The sequence below is a fragment of the Microtus oregoni genome, unplaced genomic scaffold (genome assembly GCF_018167655.1).
Source record: "Microtus oregoni isolate MIOR12 unplaced genomic scaffold, Mior012 000001F_ref0000356, whole genome shotgun sequence".
NCBI classification, from domain to species: domain Eukaryota; kingdom Metazoa; phylum Chordata; class Mammalia; order Rodentia; family Cricetidae; genus Microtus; species Microtus oregoni.
This window is the reverse complement of record NW_024543060.1, coordinates 60,619,879-60,644,131: the sequence shown is the minus strand read 5'-3', so window position 1 is coordinate 60,644,131 and position 24,253 is coordinate 60,619,879.

The following is a 24,253-nucleotide window of genomic DNA, read 5'->3' as shown; positions in this document are numbered from 1 at the left end:
TCGTGTTGTTCTTTGTGGTGTTGAGTGTGTTCTTACCTTGTCTACCCATATTTTCCTCTGATTGGTGTAATTGGGGCTGTGTCTCTGTTGATCAGTCTTCCAGGTGCCATTAGATCTGAGGCTCAGATGGTTGCTCCTTCCTGGTGCAGTCAAGGCCATGGTTCCAGTCACTCCAGAGATCACTAGGTATTCCCAGAAGTCGTTCTGTGCTCCTGGGGGTTGTTCTGCAATCCCAGAGGTCTGTTCAGACCTGTTCCCTGACGTTGCTTGCCTAGGGCTGGTTCCTCTGAGGTCACTGGTTTGAGCCTGCTCCAGTGGTGGTCACTGGCTCGGGCTTGCTCTAGCTGAGGTTGCTGGGTGGCTCAGAAATGCTCTGGAGGAGGTTACTGGCTTGCCTTGCTCCAGCCGAGGTCACTGGCTTGAGCCTGTTTCCTGGCTCGGGTCAGTCCTGCAGAGGTCTCTGACTTTGGGCTGCTCCTTTGGCAATAGCTCCCTTGTACCTGTTCCTGTGGAGGTCACGACCTCAGGCCTTCTCTGGCAGAGGTTGTTGGCTCAGGACTGTTCCTGCAGATGTCCCTGTCTTGGGTCTGCTCCCACAGAGGTCTGCTCCCACCCAGTCCCACAGAGGTCTCTTTAGCAAACTTACTTAAAATACCAGGGTAGCAATTATTTAGCCTTGCTACACATAAGATCTATATGCAAGAATTTCACATCTAATGTTGCCTGTAGTAGGGAGTGAATGATGTGATTTTTGTTCAAAAAAAAAACTATACTTCTATACTAAATCACAAGGCTTCAGTTTTCTGACTTCTTTAAAATGCATAGAATCATTAAATTATGTCTTGGTAACCAACTGATTATGATGGGTATGTAAATATTCAATGTGTACCAAATATTGTGATTTTCTTTTTACATGATCCTTTACCCTAATGATTTTGATCGCATTGACTCATTAGCATACTCAAGGACATGCTGATATGCACATATCACAATATAGAGGAGTTGGGCAGGAGAGTCAAGGCAGTAAATTAGAAATATCATATAACTGAGTCCTTCTACTCGAGATTATATTCTTGTGAGAAATAAATCCTGTTGTAAAACAAAGGTGCATGCTAATTAGAAAAATACAGTAGCATAATGACATGATATAAATATGTTCTTTGCCTTTACAGGACCCACTACACTTCTATACATACAATGAAAACTCAAGTTATTTCCATGTATTATCCAAAGTTATGGAGTTGCTAAAGCAAATTAATATTAGCAATAAATTTTTGATTTATAAATAAGAATTGGAACTATTTAATTTTACATAATATTTTGTTTGATTATAAATGTAATAATATACTATAGACAATTTTGAAATACTGAAAACAATCATAAATGTCATATTATGTTTTATTGATGAACTTAAGGTTTTTAGTTTTAAGTTCTTGTATAACTTGTGAGATAAAATTTATATACCCATCACATATTTTTCTGAAACTCATCTTTGGAGTAATAATTTTTATAGTTTTCTTAGAATTTTAATATTGTTGATATTGTTGGCTTAAGTGAGAACTCTCTGATAAATATCTGATAGACTAAAGACAGATTAAAATTTGATTTCAGACTATTACTTCCAGAACACATTCTCCATCTGAACATCATTTTGATGAAACAGTTTCAAGACAGAATCAAACAAAGCACAGCAAAGCCACAAAAATACAATAAAAACTAGTAAACCATGGAGTTTAGAAAAAAAATCTTGAGGTAACTTCATTAAACTTTTATATATTAGCAATAAAATGTAGCATGACAAGAATATGGCTTTGTTCATAAAACTGACTTCAGTGTAGGCTCTTGTTATGGCTTAAGAAAGATATATGAACAGTTTGAAGAAAATTACAGGAATAAATCTTTCTCGGCGGCCCCTAAAGCTCTACAGATAGTTAAAAACAAAAACACACGAGGCAGAGAAAGTTATAAATTGCCTTGTGTTATTTAATCTTCTAAGTGTCAAGACTTGTGAATTTTTTGCTATTAGTGTCATTAGCATTTACCTTTATTAGCTACTGGTAAGACTGGAATGATGTGAAACATAGGCCAAGCTTTAAAACTATTGCTACCCCACTACCAGGATGGAGATTTTAAATATTTTTACAACTGCAACCAGATGAAGGTTTGCTCATGCCATATGTATTAAGCTAAAGTTTCTAGATAATTTCTACAAAGCAAGACCAAATAGTGAAGGTGTGGTTCAGTATGAATAATGTTTTGCCTTGGGTGAAAGAGAAGCGTAAGATATTAAAAGCATTTGGTGCACTTCTGGAGGAACTAAGGTTCAATTTTCCACACATACATTGGAGACAGCTCATAACTGCCCGTGACTCTAGTTCAAGTAATTTTATCATCACATCTAGTTTCCATAGGTAAACATACACACACACACACACACAATATAACCTTAAAATATCTTTAAGAACTTAATTTTCTTTGCTTACCTGCAAGTTTTAGAATGATTTTTCTTCTCTTCCTAATAAGATTGGGGCTAATGACAGTGGTGGTGGCACATACCTTTAATCCCAGCACTGGGGAGACAGAGGCAGGTGGATTGCTGTGAGTTTGAGACCAGGCTGGTCTAGAAGAGCTAGTTCTAGGACAGGGTTCAAAGCTACAGAGAAACTCTTTCTCAAGAAGAAAAAAATAATGGGGCAATTGAAATTTTATCTTAGATTCATTTTATTTTACTGTTGTTGTTAACAAAAGCAAAGAAGAGAAAGTAGCTCTACGTCAGCCTTTCATTTAAACAATATGAGTGGTCTAGCATCATTTCTGGTGTTTAGTTCTATTTCTGTTACAATTATGAACTCTGGCATTTAGGTTTGAGCTCAAATGATGGAGCTCTCCTTTTCCACTCCATTTTTCCTAGTCTTTTTATTTATTTATTTATTTATTTATTGTTTATTTTTAGAGACAGGGTTTCTCCGTAGCTTTTTTTGGTTCCTATCCTGGAACTAGTTCTTCTAGACCAGGCTGGCCTCGAACTCACAGAGATCCGCCTGCCTCTGCTTCCCGAGTGCTGGGATTAAAGGCGTGAGCCACCACAGCCCGGGTTTCCTAGTCTTCATCTTATTTTCATTGTTTTGTTTGTATCTGTTTCTCATTTTGATCCTGAGGAATTCCTTATATGTTAAATTTTGTCCGACATCAACACATCTTACTCACTAATGTTCATAACTCCCCAACAATCTGAAAAGCAAATTTGATAAATGAAAATAAGAATGAAAAAGGTTAAATTTTCAGGATTTCCTTGAAATTCTTAAAGAAATAGAACAGATGTTGGTGTCCTTCCAATTTCACTCATATTAAATACTGCCTTCAGCAGGTACAACATGAGAAACAACACTTCAAGTCTACAATGAGATACCTGTAAAATGGGAGTGATAATATATGTTCTGTAAGTCATTATTGCAGAAGCAATAAACATGGGTTTAAGTTATTTTAGGTATTTGTATAGGATATGAGTTATAAAAGCCAGCCAAAAGGCTATGATTTGCTATGCCATATTAATCATCAGCACTATTCCAGAGACATAGGTGTCTGAGTGTGTTATCACTCATTTCATTGTATGCATAAACACATTTTGCAAGGGACACACTAAAAAAATGCTTTTGATATACTTTGCTTTACTTATTGTTCAAAACAAAGAAATTATTACTTGTCTTGAAATTTTTCTAGTCAAAAGTTTAAAATACAAGAACTAGAAAAAAAGATATTCACTGCTAGAAATAAATGTGTGTTTCTGTGCATGTATGTGTTTATGTGATTGTGTGTAGTCTTAGCACAAGCATAGCACAAACATACTATTGAAATCATTTTATAGAATGTTACATTTTATATCAACATGATTAAGATACATTCTATCAGTGTGTTTTTTCAAATGCATAAATGTTCACAAATAAATTTATTTTTAATCCAAGACAAATAGAAAGTACCCTGAACAATGTCATGACTGTTGTCATTTGTTTCAATACCCGCCTGCTGATTTCTCTTCTGCAGAAAGATGAATTGGATCTTTTCCTCTGTATTGTCTGACATGTTATTTCTACAAAGGAGGTAACCTTTGTAATTTCCCAGTTTATACTACTTTATAACATACATTTCTTTGAGAGAGATAGGAATATTTCATGAAAAACAATTTCTTTGGAAATATCACAACAACCATAGTCATCTATCTGTATAACTCATTTTCAGCAAGAGGCATATATCATGCCATCCCGTTAATGTAACTTCCAACTTAGACTTTTAAATATTCCTTTGTGTGATGCCTTGGAAAGCCCCTGCTTTGATTGTCATTAGCTATACATCTGGTCAAAAATATTTTCCACATGTTGCTTGCTGACAAGGAAGTTTGCAAAGACTACAACCCATGACTCAATGGGATATTAGTAAACTGTTTCAGTTATCCATGGTCATTTAAAATGTCCATATGGATTTGTCAATACAGCTTTTGAGATCTAACAAATTAATATATTTACTTCATCTTAATTCGTGGACAGATGGCATGAACAGGGTTGAGTGATGCACTGGGCTATCCCTCAGCTTGTCAAGACTTATTTACAGTGCAGGAGCCATTCTCCCATGGCTGATTATCTGCTTCATTTGGTAGAAGGGAAATTAACCTCTGGTTTCCATGCTGATGACTCAGCAGGTAATGAACCACAAATGCTAAAAAGTATCCCAAAAAGCACTTGGTCTTCAAATCTAACAAGACTTATTACAAGCTGAATTGCTTTATTTTACCCAAGAGATAGAATTAATTATTCTAGCTTAGTAGTTAGAAAAATAAAATTTGGAAAAAGTATCGAAAAGATTTATTTTCTAACACTAAGTTAAAGCTGCTATTTTAAGTGATGTTTTCACATAACTGCATAAAAATTGGTGCTTGTCATGCACCTGATGTAGAGAAGAATGTTTCAGTGCAGTGAAGCACAGATTTCAACTCCATATGTGAGATGTCACATCACCCTTAACTGAAGACAAAAAAAAAAAATGCTAGCAGTTCAAATCATGATTCAAAATGAGGGAAAACTTGGTATTTTTGTAGACACAAAATTCATTTATGCTCATATATTAAGCTGCTTTATGGTTTGAGTAACAAACATAAGAACATTCTTAACTTCCTGACAGTTAATGATATCGGTGAAATCTTAATTATAAGATAAATATCATTTCTTTAAAACAAAGTCCCCTGGTATAGTCCAAATTGGCATAGAACTTCTGGTCCTCTCACCTCTGTGTCTTAAATAGTAAGATTATAGGTAGGTTGAAGAAATACCCTCGTCTCCATGTTAGTATACAGCTGGAGAGCGTTAGTGCAGAAGCTACTTTTGATATATGTGTGTTTATAGACACTTTGCATAGATGTTGTCTCATAAGAAAAAGCATCAAAAAGCTTATCTGCACACAAATCTGCAGAACTGTACTCAAAAAAGCAACATCAACTTAAATGTTATGAGTAAAACTATACAATTTATACATGCTGATACAGAAGAAAGATTAATATTTGATGAGATTTAAGTGACATGGAAGTTATTTATGAGTAGGACTTTTTGGTTTAAAAACTTCAGCTCTCCCCGTATCTAGGCTGAGCAAGATAAACCTCCAAAAAATATGCTCCTAGATGCCAGTTCAAGCACCAGGGATAAATTCTAGTCCCATTGCCAGTGGCCCCACAAACTGCTGAAGCCTCAAAACTGTCCCCACATTCAGTGGGTTTAATTTGATTCTATGCTATCAGTACAGAGTCAGTGAGCTCTCACTAGCTCAGGTTAGCTGTTTCTGTGGGTATCACTAACATGGTCTTGACCTCTTTGTTTATATTGATCCTCCCTCTCTTGGACTGCTCTCAGGTAGCTCTGCCCAGTGCTTCACTATAGATCTCTGTATCTGCTTCCCTCAGTTTGGTATTGCCTCAAAATAAACACCCCATGGAAAGTCTTATCTTTTCTGGAGAGTGGATGGGGAGGTGGGATGGGGGAAGGTGGAAGAATCAGAAGGAAAAGAGGGAAAAAGGATAACTATATAAAATCAGAAAAGAATGCATTTAAAAATTCTTCTGTTTAATCCTAAATTGATTGGCCCATTAGCTCAGGCTTCTTATTAACTCTTATAATTTATATTAACCCATTATTTTTGTCTATGTTAGCCATGTGGCTTAGTACCTTAATCAGAGAGGCAGACACATCTTGCTTCTTCTATGGCTGGGTCACAACTGCAGACTTGGACTTCCTTCTTCCCAGAATTCTGTTCTCATTGACCCACGTCTACCTCCTGTCTGATTGTTCCACCTATATTTCCTGCCTGGCTACTGGCCAATCAGAGTTTATTTAAAATAAAATTGACAGAATACAGACCATTGTCCCACATTACTTCCCCCTTTATTTATTTAAACAAGAACTCTGAATCTAATATCCTTTGTTTAGCTTTTGTCCTGACTATTAGCCATAACATCTTGTAACCAACATTCTAAACAAAGGAAACTATCCATAGTCCATTGTTTGGGGAATGTGGGCATAGTTTTTCAGGCTACTCCCTGCTGGTTGGGGAATTGATAGTCTTATGAGGACCAAAAGAAATTATAATAATGATCAAGTCCTGACTGGAGTATCCTGTGAGGCCTGCTCATCTTGGGCAGCAGACTTGAATCTGTTCTGGATGTAGAACTCAGACACTGGGAACTCTCAGGTGGTCTTCCTTGATCAAACTTGATTTTTCTCAACTCAGAATAAATTCAGTCTCTCATTTTCTGTGGAAACAAAAGCAAAACCTCTTCTCCAAATAAAATACCTTTGACTTCAATTTTGAAATCAAGGTATTTTCAAAATACCTATTTTGGATTAATTCAGCAGCGTTCATTAGCAAATATCTTTTAGCAGCTGTTGTTCCTTCCTAGGCATTCAACCAATTCAAAGAGAGCATAATTACACAAAATATCCAGATTCTCTGTGTGCTTTCCATCTTTATGTGGCTTTATTTTAAACTCTATTTCTTTTATTTTTAAATTTTGGCTTTTTGAGACAGGGTTTCTGTGTATCTTTGTCCTGCTCACTCTGTAGACCAGGCTGTCCTTGAACTCACAGAGATCTACCTGCCTCTGTCTCCCAAGGATTGGGATTAAAGGTGTGTGCCACCACACCTTGAACTCACAGAGGTCTGACTGCCTCTGTCTCCCAAGTGTTGAGATTAAAGGAGTGTACAACCACACCAAACTACTCTGTTTCTTTCTTTTTTATTTTAAGGACTTTAACCTTTTTCTTTTCTCTCCCAAGCCTGTATATATTTTTAACACACTGTAAACCATTTAGAGGTTTTCTTTGTATTTGAATCTCTCTTTAGTATATATCACCCTGTTTCTGACCATATGAGTCGTTAATTAGCTAGGCAATATGGCTAGGACTAAAGCCTTGGCTTTGATGGCTAAATCCAGCCCATTCTTTAGCTTTCTGAGATTCCAGCCTCATGGCAGAGGTACTGGCTGTAACCATTTTTATTGCCACAACTCTATGCCATTTCAAGGTCCATGTTGCCACCAAGAAACATGTAGGCTATTTATGAAAATCATTTAAGTGTTTTTTGGTAGAGCCTCTTTAAAAGGTTGCAAAGTTTTGGCAGCTAAAGCTGAGTCAGGAAGCTTCTCTTAAATGAGACACATTTGCCTCTAGCAAACAGAGACCACCTGAGAAAATACTGCTATCAATAGGCTGTGCATAACTCTATTTTCCGTCTAAAATTACTTCCCAAGCTCTCTCAGGCTTTATGTGGATGTAGTTGTGCATGTTAGGTGTCATTTGTTGTCTGTCGTTTCTGTTTTGCGTGTTTTCCGCAGTCGTTAAGTCCCAAAGAAATTACACAGAGGTCTACATTAATCATAAACTGATTGGCCCATTAGCTCAGGCTTCTTATTAACTCTTATAATTTATATTAACCCATTATCCTTGTCTATGTTAGCCACGTGGCTTGGTACCTTATTCAGCGAGGCAGTCACCTCTTGCTTCTGTTCTTCTGTGGCTGGGTCAGGACTGCCTTTAAAAAGCTCTTAATAAAAAAGAAAGAAAACTTTAGCTGTGTGTGTGTGTGTGTGTGTGTGTGTGTGTGTGTGTGTCTGAACAACCTACTGAACAGACAAGACTAAAGCCATTTTAAAAGGGGGGAAAGAAAAGACAAGACTAAAGCCATTTAAAACCCAGGCCCCATCTTTGTGAGAGTCTAACCTAGCAGGCACCCCACCCCAGGTTCCCCACCCCATTTACCTGTGAATTCAGAGAAAATCTACAACTGGCCTCAAAACTGCCTGGCTGCCCAGAGACTTGAGGACAGCCAATCAAAAGCTAGGTAAACAAGGCTTTTTTTTTTTTTAACAGTAATGTGGTGGTTTTGTGGAAAGTTATGAAAATCCCCTCTTGACTTAGTGCCAACTATCCCCCTATACAATCCGGTAACGCCAAGGCATGTAACTCCCTGCTTGTGGTTTTTCCCTTGAAAGACCCTCTGCACTGTGTGTTCAGGGCCTTTCTCCCTTACCTGCTGCCTCTATGGTTTCATGGGACAAGGCAGTCACCGCTTGCAAGCCTGGAAAACAATAAAGAAACCTTGTGTATTTACATCAGAAGTGGGCCCCTTGATGGTCAAGTGACCGGAGTTAACAACCACTGGTCATTAATATCACTTAATATTAATGGTCTCAATTCACCTATAAAAGGCACAGGCTAAGAGATTGGATACGAAAACAGGATCCAACATTCTGCTGTTTGCAAGAAACACATCTCAACCACAAAGACAGGCACCTACTCAGAGTAAAGGGTTGGGAAAAGGTCTTTCAAGCAAATGGTCCTAAGAAAAAAGCAGGTGTGGCCATATTAATTTCTAACAAAACTGACTTCAAACTAAAATCAATCAGAAGATATCGAGATGGACACTTTATATTCATAACAGGAACAATTTGTCAGGATGGCGTCTCAATCCTAAATATTTACGTCCCTAATATAAAAGCACCACTTATGTAAAATAAATATTACTAAAACTCAAGGCAGACATCAAACCACACACACTAGTAGTAGGAGACTTCAATACACCTCTCTCAGCAATGGACAGGTCAATCAGACAGAAACCTAATAGAGAAGTAAGAGAACTACTAGAGGTAATGAAGCAAATGGACTTAACAGACATCTTTTAGAACATTCCACCCAAATAGGAAAAAATATACCTTCTTCTCTGCAGCTCATGGAACCTTCTCGAAAATTGACCACATACTCGGAAACAATGGAAACCTCCACAGATACAAAAAAATATCAGTGTCCACCTGTGTCTTATCAGATCACCACAGATTAAAGTTAAAATTCAACAACAATCCTACCTCCAGAAAGCCGACAAACTCATGGAAACTGAACAGTCAACTACTGAACCACACCTGGGTCAAGGAAGAAATCAAGAAAGAAATTAAAGTCTTCCTTGAATTTAATGAAAATAAAGGGACAACATACTCAAACCTATGGGACACTATGAAAGCAGTGCTAAGAGGAAAGTTCATAGCACTAAGTGCCCACTTAAAGAAAACAGAGAAAGCATACATCACAGACTTAACAGCACACCTGAAAGCTTTAGAAAAAAAAGAAGCAGATGCGCCCAGAAGGAGTAGAAGACTGGAAATAATCAAACTGAGGGCGGAAATCAACAATATAGAAACACAGAAAACAGTCCAAAGAATCAATGAAGCAAAAAGTTGGTTCTTGGAGAAAATCAACAAGATCGACAAACCCCTATCCAAACTAATTAAACGACAGAGAGAGAACACGCAAATAAGTAAGATCAGAAATGAAAAGGGGGACATAACCACAGACACAGAGGAAATTCAGAGACTCATTAGATCTTACTACAAAAGCCTGTATGCCACAAAACTAGAAAATGCAAAAGAAATGGACATTTTTTTAGATAAATACCATATACCAAAGTTACACCAGGACCAGGTGAACAATCTAAACAGACCTGTTGGTCGCGAAGAACTAGAAACCGTTATCAAAAATCTCCATTCCAAAAAAAGCCCAGGACCAGATGGTTTCAATGCAGAATTCTACCAGAACTTCCAAGAAGACCTAATACCTATACTCCTTAATGTATTTCACAATATAGAAACAGAAGAGTCATTGCCAAATTCCTTTTATGAAGCTACAGTTACCCTGATACCAAAACCACAAAAAGACCCAACCAAGAAAGAGAATTACAGGCCTATCTCACTCATTAATATCGATGCAAAAATTCTCAATAAAATACTAGCAAATTGAATCCAAGAACACATTAGAAAAATTATCCATCATGATCAAGTAGGCTTCATCCCAGAGATGCAGGGCTGGTTCAACATATGGAAATCTATCAATGTAATCCACCATATAAATAAACTGAAAGAAAAAAACCATATGATCAGTTCATTAGATGCTGAGAAAGCATTAGACAACATTCAACACCCCTTTATGATAAAAGTCTTGGGGAAATTAGGGATACAAGGGTCATACCTAAATATAATAAAAGCTATTTACAGCAAGCCGACGGCTAACATTAAATTAAATGGAGAAAACTCAAAGCCATGCCACTAAAATCAGGAACACGACAAGTCTGTCCACTCTCGCCATACCTCTTCAATATAGTGCTTGAAGTTCTAGCAATAGCAATAAGACAACGTAAGGGGGTAAAGGGGATTCGTATCGGAAAAGAAGAAGTTAAACTCTTTATTTGCAGATGATATGTTAGTATACATAAGCGACCCCAAAAACTCTACCAAAGAACTCCTACAGCTGATAAACACCTTTAGTAATGTGGCAGGATACAAGATCAACTCCAAAAAATCAGTGGCCTTCCTATACACTAAGGATAAGGAAACAGAGAGGGAAATTAGAGAAGCATCACCTTTCACAATAGCCACAAATAGCATAAAATATCTTGGGGTAACTCTGACCAAGGATGTGAAAGATCTATTTGACAAGAACTTTAAGTCTTTGAAGAAAGAAATTGAAGAGGACACCAGAAAATGGAAAGATCTTCCTTGCTCCTAAATTGGGAGGATCAACATAGTAAAAATGGCAATTCTACCAAAAGCAATCTATAGATTCAATGCAATCCCCATCAAAATCCCATCAAAATTCTTCACAGATCTAGAGAAGACAATAATCAACTTTATATGGAAAAACAAAAAACTCAGGATAGCCAAAACAATCTTATACAACAAAGGATCGTCTGGAGGCATTATCATCCCTGACTTCAAACTCTACTACAGAGCTACAGCATTGAAAACAGCTTGGTATTGGCATAAAAACAGAGAAGTCGACCAATGGAATCGAATAGAAGACCCTGACATTAACCCACAAACCGATGAACACCTGATTTTCGATAAAGGAGCTAAAAGTATACAATGGAAAAAAGAGAGCATCTTCAACAAATTGTGCTGGCAAAACTAGATGTCAGCCTGTAGAAGAATGAAAATAGATCCATATCTATCACCATGCACAAAACTCAAGTCCAAATGGATTAAAGACCTCAATAACAGTCTGAACACACTGAACGTAATAGAAGAGAAAGTGGGAAGTACTCTATAACACATGGGCACAGGAGACCACTTCCTACATATAACCCCAGCAGCACAGACATTAAGGACCTCATTGAATAATTGGGACCTCCTGAGACTGAGAAGCGTCTGTAAAGCAAAGGACACTGTCGCTAAGACTTAAAGGCAACCCACTGACTGGGAGAAGATCTTCACCAACCCCGCAACTGACAAAGGTCTGATCTCCAAAATATATAAAGATCTCAAGAAACTAGACCATAAAAGGCTAATCAACCCAATTATAAAATGGGGCACTGAGCTGAACAGAGAATTCTCAACAGAAGAACTTCAAATGGCCAAAAGACACTTAAAGTCATGCTCAACTTCCTTTGCGATCAGGGAAATGCAAATCAAGACAACTTTAAGATACCATCTTACACCTATCAGAATGGCTAAAATAAAAAAATACCAATAATAGCCTTTGTTGGAGAGGTTGTGGAAAAAGGGGTACACTCATCCATTGCTGGTGGGAATGCAAACTTGTGCAACCACTTTGGAAAGCAGTGTGGCGGTTTCTCAGGAAATTCGGGATCAACTTACCCTGGACCCAGCAATACCACTCTTGGGAATATACCCAAGAGAGGCCTTATCATACAACAAAAGTATATGCTCTACGATGTACATAGCAGCATTGTTTGTAATAGCCAGAACCTGGAAACAACCTAGAGGCCCTTCAATGGAAGAATGGATGAAGAAAGTATGGAATATATACATATTAGAGTACTACTCAACAGTAAAAAACAAGGGCTTCTTGAATTTTGCATGCAAATGGATGGAAATAGAAAACACTATTTTGAGTGAGGTAAGCCAGACCCAAAAAGAGGAACATGGGATGTACTCACTCATATTTGGTTTCTAGCCATAAACCAAGGACATTGAGCCTATAATTAGGGATCCTAGAGAAGTTAAATAAGGAGAACCCAAAGAAAAACATATAGGCATCCTCCTGAATATTAACCTGCAGCAGGCGATGAAAGGAGACAGAGACAGAGACCCACATTGGAGCACAGGACTGAAATCTCAAGGTCCAAATCAGGAGCAGAAAGAGATAGAGCACAAGCAAGGAACTCAGGACCGCAAGGGGTGCACCCACACACTGAGACAATGGGGATGTTCTACTGGGAACTCACCAAGGCCAGCTGGCCTGGGTCTGGAAAAGCCTGGGATAAAACCGGACTCTCTGAACATAGTGGACAATGAGGACTACTGAGAACTCAAGAACAATGGCAATGGGTTTCTGATCCTACTGCACGTACTGGCTTTGTGGGAGCCTAGGCAGTTTGGATGCTCAACTTACTAGACCTGGATGGAGGTGGGGGTTCCTTGGACTTCCCACAGGACAGGGAACCCTGATTGCTTTTCGGGCTGAGGGGGGGGGGACTTAATTGGCGGAGGGGGAGGGAAATGGGAGGCGGTGGCGGTGAAGAGACAGAAATCTTTAATAAATAAATCAATTGAAAAAAAGATATAAATCAAAAAAAGGAAATATACATAGGTACAGAGTGAGTTCATACTGCTCTCCTATCTGTGTCCTACATAGTACACTAGCTTCAATATTATACTGTCATAATTTGTATTTTTGAATTTCATTGAATTTTTTAATTTAAAATTAAAATTATATCATTTTCCCACTTCCTTATTCCCCCTTCAACCATTCCTATTTCTCTTCCCAGCTGTTCTCTTTCAAATTCATAGTCTCTTTTTCTTTCATTTTTATTATTATTATTATTATTATTATTATTATTATTATTATTATTATTATATATGCATAAAACACTAAGAACAATTTGTTGTGACCATTCAGTGCTGCTCTTGTATAATATGATTTCAGGACTAAGCACTTTCTCTCAACTCATTAGTTGCCAATAATTCTTGTGTTTGAGTGGGGTCCCGTTATATTTTCCTCCTTTCATGTTACCGTGTACACTGACATTGGCATTGTTTAGTTCTTGCTTAGGCAGTCATTTTGTTGAGTTCATCCATGAACTCACCTACCATTTCTAGGAGTCATAATCTCACAAAGGTTTCCTGGTCCCCTGATTCCTAAAGTCTTGTCAACCTCTTCACAATGCTCATTGAGTCTTAGTTGCAGAACATTTTTGTAGTGGTATACATTGGGAATGGACCCCCCTAAAACTAGTTATTCTTTGGATTTTGACCACTTGCGGTTTTCTTTAATTCTCTCCATCTGCTGGAAAAAATGTATCAATGATAAGGTGTGTGTGAGAGTTACTCAAGTCTGTGAGTATAAGGATAAGTATTTACAATGAACTTAGGAATTATGTTGGTTTGGTGAAGTGTTGGTAGTGGATTTTCTTCTAAGATTCATGATCACAGCAGCCTCAGGTAGTTGGCTAGGTTTTCTGTGTGGGTCAAATGTGCCTTGAGTTCAGTAGATAGCTTTTTATTAGCACCAAGATATGAGTGCTACTATTACACCCTAGTGATACCTTACCATGTGGGGCACTGTGGATGTCTTTTTACAATCATCCTTAGTATTATTTATTTTTCTTTCCTTCCATCTTCTTCTCTATTGGCCTCCTGGCCTCCTTCTCCTTCCCCAGTTAACACTTCCCTGTTACACTACTGATCCTGGGCCCTCATGCTGGAGAGAAGACTCAGTAGTTGAGAGCATGGATTGCTCTTGCAGGGAACTGGAGTTTGGTTCTGAGCATGTACACTGACAGCTCACAACCACTGTGACTCTAACTCCAGCCATCTGATGCCCTCTTCTGAACTCAGAGGGCACTTGCCATCATGTGTGCTCAAACCTACAGACAAACACACACTTATACACATATTTTTATAATTTAAATAAATCTTATTTTTAATTGCAAGTCCAGCTATGTGGTGGACTTGCATTTTCTTTTTCTTTAAAAATTGGTAAGATAACTGAATGGAGAAGGGCCTTATCCCTAAATTGTTTTAGAATGCGTTTTTAGTCACCAGCAAATTGTTCTATTTTTCTGGGCCAGGTGTACCATCACCACCTCAAAGCACATCTACTTAATGTGAATTTGATCTCGTGACATTACTCATCCTCACAGAGAGCTGACCCTGACTGTTCCTCTATTCCCACCTCCGATTCTCCATGGTGCATAGCCATTGCATTAAACAAATTGTGTTCTTCAAGCTGCAAGTCCCTTAAAATTACATTGACACATTTTTTGAGCAGAGTGACCCACTTAGGTTTTTAACCTGCTGCTCTTAAGAAATCAGACTTTTGCCCATGGCTTCTCCAGTATAATGTACTAAGGCTTGCTGTTATCGTGGTCACATTCTCTATGCCATCAAACAATCAGTGTTTTCTAAATTGAAAGGTATAAAAAAACACACATAGGCAGACAGGAAATTTAGCAATACTATCAAACCATGTAAACTTGAATGCTGTGGCTTAGTTTGAAAATATCAATGTAAATTATTCTTATTATAGACTATTTTATTTGTCTGACTGTTCTGCAGGTTTTTTTTGTTTGACTCCTGTAAAAATGTACAGTTGGAGTGAGCTGAGCTGGAAAAAAATTGCTGCTTTATCTCAGTTTCATTATTGAAAGCTGATGTTAATGCATTTGTGTTTAACTTTCCTGGGTCAAGATCACCCAGATTCCTGCGTGCATATGCTTGGATTTATTGGTGAGAGTGTCAGGTGGAAGAGACTATGATCTCTTGAACTGGGGGGCTGCCTAGTCTCTCCTCCATGTGAGATTGGACAACATGCATCTTTATCATACTATAGTGTAGCAAGGAGGTGGAAGAGGTTGAATTGTGTCTTCTGCTACCTTAATTATTATTGAAGATATATTTATTCATTCATATTTTGTGTACATGTGTGAATATATGTATACACATGACATGTATGCATATATGCACCATGTACATATACCTGCATATATACATATATATATATGCACACACACAGACCCACACATACATTCTCACACACACACATATACATATATGCACCATGTGCCTGAAGGCCATAGAGACAGGACATTGGATCCCCTGGACCTGGAATTACAGGTGGTAATGAGCTCCCATGTGGGTGCTGGGAACAGAAACATAGCTTAGTCTTCTAGAAGGTCAATCAGTACCCTTGACCACTAAACAATCTGTCAAAGATGCCTCAACACTAGTTTTTACTCATTGGTGCTGATTGTTGCTGACCTCAGCATGCCTATTAATGAGACAGCATACTCACTTTGCAGTCTCTTTCATAGGACCTCTAGGTTGCACTTAGTTCATTCACTTGGATCTCCCTTGCTTGTGTCAAATGTCAAACCATCCTTTTATTCACTGCCTTTTTGAATTTTTCCATTAATACATTTATTAATTAGCCATGAACATAATTTAAATCACATTAGTTTGTCGTTCTTTTGCACAATCTATGATGCAATTGCATATCACAATTATAATGTAACTTTGGGATGTATAAAATTTTTGCTCCCAATGTGTGAGGCTCTCTGGAGCAGCAACCTTTATTGCTCAGTTTCCTCCCTGTTCTTTTTGTCTACCAAAACATAGATTTTCAGGAATAGTAGATTTGGGTCGTTTTAGTGTATGTTGAAAATAAAGTCCTAATTAATATGCAAGTACCAGCAGTACATAAGAAATGCAGTAGCCGTGGTGTGTGTGTGTGTGTGTGTGTGTGTGTGTGCGCGCGCGCGCGCGCGAGCGCTCATGTGCATACACACATACACTTTATTAGAAAGAAGATAGAGATTAGAGGCCTGGCCTCATTCTGCAACATAGTCTAGCCTGAGGCTCACTCTATAGCCCAGGCTGTCCTTGAATTTCCACTGCTCCTCCTATTTCAACTCCCCAAGGGTTGGTAACATAACCACACGCAGCTCCTCAATTTCAAGAGTTACATTTTTCTTGAAGTTAAACCAGCAACAATGCACACTAAAAATAATTCTAAAAGAAGAAGTTACTACTTATCTATCCCCATTTGAAAGCCAAGTAAATAGTCACTTGGGACACTGTGACCTAGGAAGTAGGAGAGAAAAAATTATTATGCATCATCAAAAATAGGGATCAATTCTTGAAAAAAATGTATTTATGGGTCAAAATTCACCTATCACAAAACTGAATTTTAAAATATATTTATGTCTAAGTACCCTCTGCTTTGGCCTTGAGAGGTTGTAGGGTCAAGTGGGACACAGCTCAGCATGACTGAGATCCACAGTTGACTCTAAAATTTTTCCATTATAAGTCTGCCCAGGAAAATGGCAGAATTTCACAGTGGCAACTATAGGCCATGACAAGATGTTTGAGCTTATATGCCAGCCCTGATAAATGTACTACTAGTTTACATATTCCCTAGCTTTACTCTATGCAATGCACCTTTTCTGGGCTCAGGACAAATGTGTACTTGAACTATCTTAGAGTGATAAGATAGTGGTATTGCTTTATAGTAGACTCCTGACAAATCTGGCTTCAGAAAATGACCTGGTATCACAATAGTAGAAGAGATCATAGTCTCAAAGAAAATAATAAACCTTCTTGGAGTTTAAGTAAACACAAGCACAACCACCAGTTAATAAAAAATTGTGGAATACATACCAAACCCCACTAGCCCATAGGGCATGACACACTAAATATAAAGAGTAATCAAGAAAACATGACTTCATCTAGATATAAACACAATTTTCTAGCCACTGCTCATATGCTGACTAGTACATGTGAACACTCCAACAGAAAACTAAAATGGGTTTTTAAAAGGCATAACAAGCTTCAAGAATGCAGAGAAAAAGAAATAACTTTCACAAAATAGCTTAACAAAAAGTTGGATACAGTTTTTAAAAAATGAAATTGCTGTGACTATAGATGCATCATTTGACATTAAATCTCCCAGTAATGTCAAAGGTTACACCTGTAAGGTCTAACCTACATGACTGTCAAAACATGAGCAGAACGAGGACAACAGTAGACATGCTAAAGAGGACAGGAAAGGCTCACAAGTATTCAGTTCTACACAAAGAACATGCTACCAAAGGATGTTGTGAATCGAAGAAATGTTTGTTTTCAAAGAAAAAGCACACTAATTGTTCATACAATTGCAAATTCTTAGTTTAAAAACATAAAATTTGGCATGGAGGGGAGCAGAGAATAATGTAGAGCTCAATAAAAATCAATAAAAACATAAAATTTAACAGACTAAGAAGGTCATATTTAGGAATATATGTGTATATACATATGCATGTATGCATTTAACAATAATTAATGAAAAAGGGGATCATGAGTTTGAAAGAGGGCAAGGAGGGATATATGAGAGGGTTTGGAGGAAGAAAGAGGAGGGGGGAATAATTATATTGTATTATAATATTAGAGTATCAAAATTAGACCCCTTTAATTCCAGTAAATGTAAGGCAGAAGCAGGTAGCACCCAGTAATTTAGAGTGAGTTCAATGCCATCCAGGACTAAAATGTGATTCAATGTCTGAAAAAAAAAGGAAAGAAAGAAGGAAGACAAGAAGGAACAAAGAAAGACAAAAAGGAAGGAAGGGAGACAAGAAAGGAAAGAAAGAAGAGAGGGAGGGAGGAAGGAAGACAAAAAGGAAGGAAGGAACACAAGAAAGGAAAGAAGGAAGGGAGGAAGGAAGGAGGGAAGGAAGGAAGGAAGGAAGGAAGGAAGGAAGGAAGGAAGAAAAGCAGTTATGTTGGTGAGACTTCATGGTAACTTCTGTCACTAGTAGGAACACAATCTGACATTCAACTTCTTGATCCTCGAGATCTTACAGTCAGGCTCCTGTTGTGCAATGCTCCCTGAGCGTTAGGTGCAGGAGTTATTTTGTAGATTTATCCATTGCATTGCGTTCCACATCTCTGAATTTTAAAACCAACTCTCCCAGGAGCTATCAATTGCCACTGGCTCCTGCCTAGGAATAGTACTTAATTTCTACCTACCCTCTACACACTGGAGCTTGATCTGGCTTGAACTTGCACAGGTCTAGTTGATGCTTTTCTGTTTTATGAATAATGTGAGTTAATATGCACAGCTGCCTTCTTTTGTCTATAAGATGCTGTTTCCTCACTATCTTCAACTGCCACTGGCTCTTAGAATCTTTCCGCTTCCTCCTCTTCCTCAATGATTCCTGAGTGTTGTGAGAAAGGTCTATGATATAGATTTCCATTGAGGGGAGAGAATTTCTCAGTCTTATATTCCCTGATCTTTGGCCAGTTTGGGGTATTTGTATTAGTAACCATTTATCATAAACAGAAGTTTCTCTAAGCTACAGAAATGCAACAATGACAATAATTCTATGTAATTAGCTTAATTAATACTGTACACATTTAGCAGAATAAAAGTATTTGATTCTTTACTATAGCTTATGACTTCTCTAGCCAAGGTTTCTGGTCTGATAATGGTGACAAGAACAGACTCATCATGTAGAATGGGACTTAAATTTAGTCAGAAGTGGTTGACTAATATTATGATGGTTTTGTTATCATTGCATCGGTGGACATTTCTTGCCAAGCCAATCATTACTTTAGCTTGCGGGTTTGATGGCTTGGTAATGCTGATTACTACTTCTCTTTTATTGTAGATATATGTTTAATTACTACATACTATATTATAAATATTTGTGTGTGTATCTGTCTGTGTGTCTGAGTCTGTCTGCATCAGTCTGTGTATTTTTGTATAAATGCATATTCTATACATACATAAAATAGTAAATCATGGCCGGGTAGTGGTGGCACATGCCTTTAATCCCAGCACTTGGGAGGCAGAGGCAGGCGGATCTCTGTGAGTTCGAGACCAGCCTGGTCTACAAGAGCTAGTTCCAGGACAGGCTCCAAAACCACATAGAAACCCTGCCTCGAAAAACCAAAAAAAAAATAAAAGTAGTAAATCATGATTACCCTATAAGAGAATAACAAATTCTTCTACTAGATAACAAATGCTGATAATTGAAAAAACACACAAACAAACAGAAACCAATAACAGGAATAGATTGCCTCTTTTGGAGCTGTTGATCAGTATGATCCTACACCTATTGCTTTTGATTACCCCTAGAACTTGAAAGTTAAGAGCCTTTTGCTGTAGGCATCAAATACTTCAGTCGTCAAACATAAAAAAAAAAAATCAAGCTGATACTTACATGGAAGCTTCCACCCCAGTGGCTAGCTTTCACACATGGATGAAATAAAATCACTGCGGCTCACAGAACATTTAAAAATACATCAGTGTGACCCTGTCTTCCAGTCATATGCTCTTATTTCCATTGGAGATACATATATCTAAACAGGTTTCCTCCCTCCTCTATAACAGCCATAACATGGTTCTTCTCCGTAGCTTTTAACTCATTTACCAAAACCAAGGTTTGCAAAAAGGAAATGGGAGAGAACTGAATAGTGCAGCATGTGAGAAAATAAAAGTACCTTTAGGATTTTAGGCAACAGAAAACTCAATGATGAGATATGGTGATATATTACCCCAAACCAGCTATTATGGTTCTTTGGTGTATTAAAGAATGATCATGTTAAACACCAAGATGATATACGAAGCCATTCTGCTTGCTTTGCCCTCATATGTGAACAATTTAAATGCATGTCCATTCACCTTAGGGAAACAGGAGATAAATGCATTTTTTATTCTGATAGCATGGCCTTTCCAGCACATTAGAAAACCCCATGAAACGGTTGAATCTGCTATTCAATTTCTTTCAGGAAAACAATTAAATTGTTAATTCTTCTAGGGCATAAAGGATAAGCATTTATATTTGTGTGCTTTAATAGCATAATACAATCTAATACATAATACATAGCCAGTAAATGTTGACTAAAATTTTTTAATTCATTTAAAATATGAAGGAATGAATCTTAATTAGGATAAATTCTAAAATATTGTATTCACAACCACGCTTTGCATCTTATTTAACAAGTTCACACACTGAAGGTATTTGCATTTAATCTCATAGATGTGTTTCCCTAGATCTCAGGACTCTGAAGTGATCCTTACAATTAAATATTATGAGTTTCCTTTAGTAGACAATGAACAGCTAGAGAAAGTTGAGGAACACCTGCTGGCAGCTTCACACCTAGAACTGGATTGAGTAAAAGGATAGAGTTGCTTTAGTTCACATTAGCATATGCTATATACAGTGTTAGGTAATAATTCGTAACGTTGCTAGAGAGGAAAAATTTATCATACCCATTTTTGAATAGCTAAGTCCGGAGAAGATATTTTCGAGAGTGTAAGCCGTATGTTCACGTATACACCTACTATGTGGAAAGGAAATGACAAAATACTGTTGACATGATTCATCCAGGTTTTGCCTGAGTCTTACAGATAGTCTACCAGAAAGAGAAACTACTGAGCTCAACCTGAGCATGAAATTACTTTTCTAACAACAGAGATTTTAAATCAAAGAACATCCTGGATAGAGTCTACATGGCCCTCAGACCTCCCAGTCTTATCACAATGATTGTCTTTATTTTTTTATTTTTGGGCCATGAAAAAGGAATCATAAGAAAAAGATACCCAATAAAAACAGGTAATTTAGAGAACAAGTGATATCTGATCAAAAGTTTAGCTCTATCAATCAATAACACCCCAAAAAAACCTATTCACAGTTATTAAGAAAAAACTTACTAAAATCCCTTGAATACTCTTTCAGTTGGTAATTGTCGGAAAATGATTCACTGTTTTGAGTTAAAAATAGATTTCCTTCATTGAAGGCACTTCATGGATGTTCAGTGTTTGGAAAATATTGATCTTTAGAAAAGAGAATACTGATAGTAAAGGAAATTCTATTATTACAAGGAAGCTCCTTATAGCTGTCAGGTGTTTTCTAATGTGTATGATGAGATAGGCCTGAAATTCCATAACAAATCCTTTGCAAGTCAATTTTCACCCTCAGTTGTTCAACCATGTGGACAAATGGAATGAAATTCTGAAGAGAAACCAAAGTTATTAAGAAAATGATAGAAGCTGAAAAATTCCCAAGATTATAAAATGTCTTCAGAAAATAAATCTTTGTCAAAGAATTGTAAGGGAAAATTAGCCAAGAGAGATATAAATCCATATAATTATTCAGGTAAGTATCATTCACACCTGGTATTCTTTTTATTAATTTAATTGCATAATGCAATTGTTTTTAATTTTATCATGATGATTAAAAAAGATCAAAGTGTTGTATTTTAATATTAAAATACTATCAGGAAGAAATACGTACTCATCATTGCAGTACTCTAGATTTGAAAGCTTCCAGCTTGTTTCAACTTATACTTATGACCTTTTGTACTGTCCCAGATCATAGTAAGTATTTACATAAATTCTCTTTTAAATTAAAATAATAAATTAAGTTAAACACACCCCTCTATGCTTGTAGAATCATATAAAGTTAGTCAAGATCATAGAATGTTATATGTTATTAATAAATATTTTAAAGGCTTCTAAGCATTGATTTTAGCTATCAATTTTCCCATGACTGGTACTATAAACCTAGCCAACCATTCATTCCTAGAGAGGTCATGAGCCCTAAAGGAGAACATACTACTGCCACATTTATAAACCAGGTATGGGAAGTCCTTCTCTATGTGTTGCTTTTATTACTTAATGAATAAAGAAACTGCTTTGGACCTATAGCAGGGCACGACTTAGGTAGGCAGAAAATACAGAACTGAATGCTGGGAGGAAGAAGGCAGAAACAGGGAGATGCCATGTAATTTTGCCAGTAAGCCAATTCCATGTGGTGATACACAGATTAATGGAGATGGATTAATTTAAGATGTAAGAGTTAGCCAATAAGAAGCTAGAGCTAATGGGCCAATCAGTGTTTTAATTAATACACTTTCTGTGTGATTATTTCAGGTCTAAGCTAGCCAGGTGGCTGGGAACCAACAAGCGACCCCTCTTTACTACATAAAGCAATATAATTTCTACTTGTGTTCTAAATTACTTACCATTATACAACTAGGTAAGGGTAACTCTCATCTTTCATCAAATCTTTTTATTCAGCAGCAGCGACAACAGATAAAAATTATTAAATATATATATGCACTTGGTAAGAATTCAAAAAAACAATTGAGCCGGGCGGTGGTGGCGCACGCCTTTAATCCCAGCACTCGGGAGGCAGAGCAGGCGGATCTCTGTGAGTTCGAGGCCAGCCTGGTCTACAAGAGCTAGTTCCAGGACAGGAACCAAAAGCTACCGAGAAACCCTGTCTCGAAAAATCAAAAAAAAAAAAAAAAAAAAAAAACAATTGACCATAGGGTGCCCAATCCCTATTGATATGTCAACAAATTAACCTCTACATATAAAGCTCAGAGAATACTTTAGAAGAGCTCATGGAAGTATTGCAATTGCCAGAGGACTAAAATGGTAGTTGTGAGAGTGTCTTCTAAATGACTAGGACCCCACAACCTTGAAATCTCAGTAGTATGCTTATCTATCCAAGACCTACAAAATGATACCAGTTCACAGTTGACATGGATGGGGTAATCTCCCAATACTCTACCTGTAATTGGAGACCACACTTTTGTTTCCAAGCTGTCCAGACCCAAATAATCATACAGAAACGATAGTAATTGCAACATTGTTTGATTGATAGTTCAGGCACATGCCTAGCTAGATCGTGTATCTTAAATTAACCCATTCCTGCTTTTACCATGAGGCTCATAGTTTGTCACCTCTTGCTTCTTGCTACATGGCATCTGCCTGGCTCTGCCTTCTTTCCTCTATTTCTGCTTGGTTTTCCTGCCTTACTATATCCTGCTCTTCCATAGGCCAAATCAGCTTCTTTATTAACCAATGATAATACAATATATTCACACCATTCAGAGGAGAATTCCACATCATCTTCCCCTAGATGAAAAGCTACAGGAAATTAATAGCTGTTGCGTGAGGGATAAGTTATTGTCCTAGCCTAACTGGTTCAGCATTAAACACTTACAGCTATGAGCAACACTAAATGGCTTCAGGAGGCTATAGTTAGACATGCACATTTAACAACAATTAGAGAAGAGGTCATGAATTTGAAAGGGAGGATGACATAGGAGGAGTTGGAAAAAGGAATGGAAATAATGTAAACACAGGATTCACATATGAAATTACTAAAAAAGGAATTTCTTTAGTCTCAGTCTTTGATAGAAAGGAATATATTAAACATGTGTTTTGAGTTCTTAGTATTGTAGGTCGAGCAGTGAGGGCCATACTTACTAATCAGTTAGAAACTGTAATGATTGAGTGTAGCTTCTAAGACACACCTAGACTGACTGCTGCCTCTGCTGTTTATTTTCTGTATAGCTTAGGAACATGTGTCTGTTCCCTTAAATACTCCAGCTGCAGAAACACTGGATCTGTTTCCTCTCTCTCTCTCTCTCTGAATCTACTTGGTTCCCTTGTACCTGGGAGTATCTCTCTTACTACTCAACTGTCTATCATAGTGCATCTCTCAGCTTCTCTTTGACAAATCTGGATTTTTCCCTGTCTGCCCGGCAGCTTCCTTAGCTGCTCACCTACGAAGTTCACAGCTGTGGGACATATCACGTGCCGTGCTCAGTCAAGGCAAATAAAAGACGAATGGATAGATACCTCCATATCAATTTCTTCTGCCTTAGACCTAACCGTAAATTTCAATTACATTTTATTTTCAGTCAAACAGTGAGAAAATT